This window comes from Cryptomeria japonica, chromosome 3 (genome assembly GCF_030272615.1).
Source record: "Cryptomeria japonica chromosome 3, Sugi_1.0, whole genome shotgun sequence".
NCBI lineage: Eukaryota > Viridiplantae > Streptophyta > Pinopsida > Cupressales > Cupressaceae > Cryptomeria > Cryptomeria japonica.
Window position 1 is genome coordinate 971,720,486 of NC_081407.1, and position 7,321 is coordinate 971,727,806.

Here is a 7,321-nt window from a genome sequence, read left to right on the forward strand (position 1 = left end):
GAAATTACAAATACCTCATTAGTTGCCAATCTTCTTCTTGTTATCACTCCATTTCTCTTGTCCCCAATGATTTGATCTTCAGAGTGATTCAATCTCACATACCTAGGAGTCTTTCGACTCTTTGTTCCTCTTCCCTGTTCTTCATTTACTATAGAATTCTCTGATGTTGCCAGAGTAACTGGTTCAACTCTCTATTCTGGTAAAGGTGCTATCGGTTCAGATATAATCATTTCCACTGTCAGTTCCTTCTCATAAACTCTAATTTGACTTCCGTTTAGCTCATCTACTTTTACATTAGCACTCTCCACAATTCTCTGCAATCTCTTGTTATAACATCTATGTGATTTGCTTTCATTAGAATAACCAATGAATATGCCTTCATCACATCTAGGATCAAATTTCCCAATAGCATCATCTCTCTTGATATAACATTTACTACCAAAGATTCTGAAATACTTAACTGTAGGTGTATTGCCAAACCATAATTCATAAGGTGTCTTATCGGTTTCTCCTTTGATATGTACTCTGTTGAATGTATAAACCGTTGTACTCACTGCTTCTCTCCAGTAGATATGAGGTAGATTAGCTTCCATCATCATTGTTCTAGCAGCATCCAAGATAGTTATGTTTTTCCTTTCCACAACTCCATTCTGCTGAGGTGTCCGGGGAGCAGAAAATTGTCTTCTTATACCATGCTTGTCACAAAAGTTATTAAACTCGCCGGATGTGAATTCTCCACCATGATCTGATCTCAAACATTTAATCTTCAATCCTATCTTAGTTTCCACCTAAGCTTTAAAGATTTTAGACTTTTCAAATGCTTTAGATTTTTCTCTCAAAAAAGTAACCCACATCATTCTAGAATAATCGTCAATGATTAGCATGAAATATCTATCACTATGAAAACTTTTAACTCTAGCAGGGCCACACAAATCAGTATGAATAAGATCAAGAACATCATTTGATTTATCTTGTATACTCCTAAAAGAGGTTCTAACTTGTTTACCCATTTGACATTCTTTACAAACCAAATTATAGGGCTTTATAATCTTAGGTATATCTCTAACAGCCTTAGTTGAACTGATCTTCACAATGCAATCAAAATTCACATGACGCAACCTTTTATGCCATAGCCAACTCTCATCAATCTGTGTAATCAAATATGTCTTCTCACCAGAGTTCAAATGAAATTTGTTACCTTTTCTTTGTGTACCAGTTGCAATCTCCAAGCCAGATCTGGTAATGATTTTGCATTTTCCATCCTTGAACTGTAATTGAAATCCCTTATCTACTAATTGTCCTACACTCAAAAGATTATGCTTCAAACCTTCAACATAATAAACATTGTCAGTATTGTTCTTACCATCCAATGATATAGTTCCCTTTCGTTTAATCATACATGCCTTGTCATCTCCAAATCTAACTTGTCCACCATCAAGTTCTTGCAAAGACAAAAACTTCCCTTTATCTCCAGTCATATGATGTGAACAACCACTGTCAATTACTCATTCATCCTTGTCCTCAATTTTAGTAGCAAGTGCCTTCTCCTCAAGTACATTCTCTTCTAGTGCCCGATCATCTTCCTTGATAGCTAGGAATACCCATTACTTCCCATTATCGGATCCACTAGCAGAGTCTTCTGTTAGTTCATCATCTGAATCAATAATGCCTTCCTCATCCGTTATGTAGCATGATTTATCTATGCTTTTCTTGAATCTATACTTGTTTTGATATCCAAGGTTAGACTTAAATGATCTTTTAACTCTTTCTTCAAATCTTGAATTCCTTTCAGAATATCTAGATACAAAATGACCGATCTTATTACATGCAAAACATTTAAAAGGTGCTTTTCCTTCATACTTACTTCCTACTGGTCCTTTCGGTACTCTTCTAGCAAATAGTGCTTCAAGTTGCTCAAACTCGTCATCTTCTCTCTTCATATCTTCTAATTCCTTTGCATATAAAGCTTTTCAGTCTTGCTTACCAGTTGCAGATGCAGATGCATAAAAAGTAGGTTCAGTCTTTACAGCTCCAGAAGGTCCAAATTCTTCAAGCTCAAAAGCAAATAGTTTCCCAACCAAAGTATCTCTGTTGATAGATGTATTAGCCATTGTTCTCAACTCATTAATACCAGTAGCCTTCATTTTGTAAGCTGGTGGTAGGGCTCTCAGGACTATAGAAACAATTTCATCTTCGCTCAGAGTTAAACCACAACATTGAATTCCCATAACAATCTCATTTACCCTTTCCATGAACGCAATAATCCTTTCATCTTCTTCCATCTTCAAGTTTTCATATCTCACCCGGTAACCATCAAGTTTAGCAATCTTCGCTGTAGGGTCACCATCACTAAGAGTCTCCAACTTATCCCATATAGCCTTTCTAGATGATTTATCTATTAATCCCATTATTTGTTGATCAGAAAGTGCACACAAGAGTGTTAGGCCCAATGTGGAAAGCTAATGTACTAAGAGAGGAGGGGTGAATTAGTACTTCAAAACTTTTCTTCAACAATAACTTTATTGTTAAGCATAAATTGAATAGTGTAGTAACATAATATAATGCTAAAACAAATAAATAACAATCATACATGATTCACTCCATAACATATATATTTTGGTTACGCAGAAACTCTTGGTTAGAGAGAAAAATTGCGGTGGGGATGACACCCACAACTTCACTACTGCAATAATAAAGGTTGTTCAGTTAGAGCTACATGTTTAGCTATTTTCGATAGCGTACCCTGTTAGGAGTATCAAGATCTGTTAGATCTACCTTGGTAAAGGATTTTACAACACTTATTCTAAATGATGCACCTGGTTAGAGGCTTTACAATTTATAGACTTAGTTAGAGTCTTTTACCTTGTTAGAGGTTTTTCTTATAACTCAAAATATTACAATCAAATCTTTACAAATTATCTGCAACTTTACATCTGAAATGTTATAGCTGATTCTATGTGCTCAAAATGATATTACCTTGCTTATAGCATACCTTGATAATCCATATATTAACTCGGTAAACCCTTTTGTTTACTATGTTCCTTGATTGTTCTCTGAAATCCTTCACAGTGACCTCTGTATTTCTCTGTCAACTGTAAAAATCATAACACTCTGTGATATCTCATGATTTTCCTTTTTGTATATGTCTTGCTTCACACACACATGCACATATATACTTGCACATATATCTAATCATGAATTCATGTTGTATAAATAGATCTCTTATGTCGGTGATCTGGTCCATGCTTCGATCTTACAAACATGATTTCTCGAATGAATAACCATGCAAAATATTTCATTGGTTAGATGACCTCAAAATCATACACAATCTTTAAGTGCAATTTCCAATGTGATAACGGTTACTTGTTCCTCGATCTTTGTAACACGTTTCCCATATATGTCCAGGTTCAGTGAATCTGGTAACACGTTTCACTCAGTGTGTGTTCACTCGGTATATCATTCTTGCTACTCGGTAGACATAGAGTGTTACTTGGTAGAGTGTTCAGTGTATACTACGCTCTGAGACTACTTTCTTCTATAACCAACTGCACTATGCTTACCGACTGAAAGATTCGGTAGAAGTAACCAACTAGAATATATAGAATAACTTTGAACATAAGACTAATGGCAATCTTAGTAAGTAGTAACAATCTCCGCTTTTGACATTAGTCGAGATGTTTGACAAAAACTACTTTCAAAGTTATAACTCAAAAATCTATATACTTGCAAAATTTGACTAAACTAACAATATATACATTTGTCAATGAAATAGTATATTCAGATATACTCCCTTTATCAATATATTGTACATAACTCTGATTTTGCATGCTCGGTGATCAATGTTCTGTGTGCTACTCTTGTTCTTTGCTTACTGCTCTGTTCACTGCTCGGTATACTCCCCCTGTATACTACACTCCTGGTGCAGGAGCACCCTTTCAAGCACTCCCTCTTTCTTTTTTTGTTGGTATTATGCTTCTTATGAAGCCATTGTACATAAAATAATGAGCCATGTGCTCATAGGTCCTAGGTAGGGTCCTAGAGGAGATCTTAGGGGTCATAAGTCAAAATTGTGATTGCCTTGAAAATGGAGGATATGTGTGTCCTGGAGGTGTTTAGGGGTCCTTCATATCATGGTGGTGACCTTAGGTTGGCCCATTGTGGGTCTAAAGTAATGAAGAGCAACATTGGGAAAGTTGCTCAAAAGTTCGCATAAGTTGCATGACAACTTTTAAAAGTTGTCAAGCAACTTTTCCACCATGATGTCAAAATCGTTAGGTTGGCATGGACAAACCTAAATGTGGCACACTAAACAAGGTATGGGTAGTATAAGATGTTTTAAACCCTAAGTTAAAGGGTTGGTTGTCAGAGATTGTACAGCTCAAGTAAACTGTATTGACTATGACTATTTTTGAGTTACCAGTCTATTTAAATGAAGTTACCGAGCAAACAAATGGATTGATTTGTGATCAAAAACATGTGGAATGTATTCTTTGGTGTATATATCTTCATTGTGAGTGAGTAGATTGTATTTTTGTTTACCAGTTGAGTGTGTTTGTAAATAGTTTGTGAATTGCAGTCTTACTGTCCAGTTTTGGACCGGTTTGAGTAAATGAAGTCTTGACTCCATTCCCCATTGTGGAACCACCATGAAACCATGGGGAATGGATGTGGAGACCCTATACTATAGTCCCAAGCAAGAAGGGCCCTTGGAAATTCTAGGAGGCCAAGCAAATACACATTCCTAGGCGAGACTGGACAATGCCCGGTTAGGAATGGTCATTGGTGCAGAGGTCTTGGAGAGCAAGGTTGATTAGTGGAGAGTGCATCCTTTGGAGGAAGTGCAGAGGAGTGAGTGAAGAATCATTGGTGTGAAGGAGGAGCCTCCACCAATCCAAACAAGGTGGCTAAAACTTAAAACACTCACTGTGACCCAGGCAGACCCTAAAAACCCTCACAAAAACCCTTAAAAACCTTAAAATCCACCAAGGACAGAGTACGAACACCTGGAGGCCTAAAACCTAGAAAATATTTGAGTCCTTTCCAAATGAATGGCAGTCCTTTTTGGGAGATTGGGTTGTTTGTGCATCGTTTGTGAGAGGGAGCTCTAGAAGACTGGTTAGGAGGCCTAATTGGTCCTAATCCTTATAGCCCTTTTTGAAGGGCAAAAACACTAAATTGTGAAATCGGTAAGGGGTTAAAGGCTTGAAACCTCTTGAGGGCACATGAATGGGTGGAAAAACCTTGAAATAGACCTGAAACAACCTTGCTAAGACCTTGGAAGGTGTGGAACAAGATTAGCCCTTATTAGCCATAGTAAGGGGACTTGAGTCTCATGAGTAGGTGAGACCTTAGGAGCAGCATTGCAACTCATTGGTGGGTGGATTGGGCATGGTCAGGGGATTCCTCAAGCAAAGGGAAGTCCTAGAGACCCTAGGGTGTGTAGAGAACACCAGGTGATCCAAGGAAAGGATCCAAGAGCATAGACTAGGCTAGTCTATCCCAAACCCCATCCCATTAGATTGGTATCAGAGCAAGTAAAAGACTTGTTGGACTGTGTATGTCTCTATATACTGGTGAATCAGTAGGGGAGAGCATAATGGTTACTAATGTAGAGCTAGCTAGAGAAGTGGAAGGATAGAAGGAGAAAAATAGACTCCTTGAAGAAGTTGTGAGTGAGATGAGGGATAAACTACAGGAAGTGGTGGATCAAAGGGCACAAGGACCTTGGGATGAAGACACCAAGGGTAAAGGCAAGAAGACTATAGACATAGATGACATTATCCCTGAACCGGATCCCATGTTCAATGAAGAACCTTTTGTGAAAGATATTAAGGCCTTGAACACCAAAGCCTTTGAAGGATTGCCACATTTCAGTGGAAGAATGGATATAGACACTGTTATGGAATGGATTGAGGGCATGGAAAACCACTTTGAGTGTGAAGGAGTGACAGAGGCTCAGAAGGTTAAAGTTGCCAAATCAAGATTAAGGGGAGCAGTTTTGACATGGTGGAAGTACCTGCAAGAGGAAAGAGTTAGTATGGGGAAGCTACCTATTGCAAATTGGAAAGCTATGGTGGGTAAGATTAAGGAGAACTACTTACCAGAGGATTATGAAGTCCAACTTCATAAGAAGAGACAAGGATTGAAGCAGAAGGATCTTGATGTGGCCTCCTACATAGAGGAGTTTTAGAAGCTATGTCTTAGGTCCAAAGTCCAAGAAGATGAATCCATTAAGGTGGCTAGGTATCTAAGCGGCCTAAAGTGGAACATTCAAGAGGAGATAAGCCTATGGACTCCTAATGTTGTCCAGAAGTGTCATCAGCTTGCTACCAAGGTAGAAGAGAGGAACAAAAGAAAAGGAGACTCCCATAATAGGGGTAGAGGTAGAGGTAGAGATCAAGTGAACCACCGAGGTGGTTACCAAAGCAAGTCAAATGAGTAGAGGAACCAAGGAGAAGCCAAGTTGACTGAACATGGCAGTGAAACCAATCCTAGAGGAGGACATTATAGAGGAAGAGGTGCACAAGGTGGACCAAATAGGGGTAGAGGTACTGGCAGAGGTAACTCCTATTTTGCAACCATGAAGTGTTACAATTGTGGACAATTAGGACACCCAACATATAGATGCCCTGACAAGCCTACATCATCCAACAGTGGCAAGAGGGTTGCTTATGCACATGAAGACTCTTCAAGTAGCAAGACACCTGAGGTGGATCATATTGAATCAGAAAGTGGAGAAAATCTGATGTTCAATAGGGTCTTGATAAGACAACCAATCAAGAGTGAACCTAAGCATAGGAGAGCATTGTTTAGGGTAAGGTGCAAGATTCTTGGTAAAGTGTGCAAGGTGATAGTTGATTAAGGCTCAACTGATAATATCATATCAGAAGAGGCAGTTAGGAAGTTGAAACTCACAAGGATACCCCACACTAACCCATACGAGGTGACATGGTTGAATCATGAGCATAGTGTGTTGGTCAATGAACATACTTGGGTAGAGTTTTCCATTGGAGGATACAAGGACAAGATCCTTTGTGATGTGTTGCCCACGGATGCATGTCATATGCTGCTAGGAAGACCCTGGAAATTTGATAGAAAGGTGATCTATGATGGAGAGGAGAACTCCATTTCCTTTAAAAAGGACAGCAAGACCTTTAAAATTCAGTCTTTGACAGAGAATGAAGAAGGAACTTCAAAGACACCTAGTGTCTTAATGGCTACTGGTAAAGAGTTTTTGAACTTGCTACATGAGTAGGAGATAGTGAAGTGTGCCATCTTTGTGAAACCAACAGAGGAAGAAGACAAGTTGCAGGTAGAAATA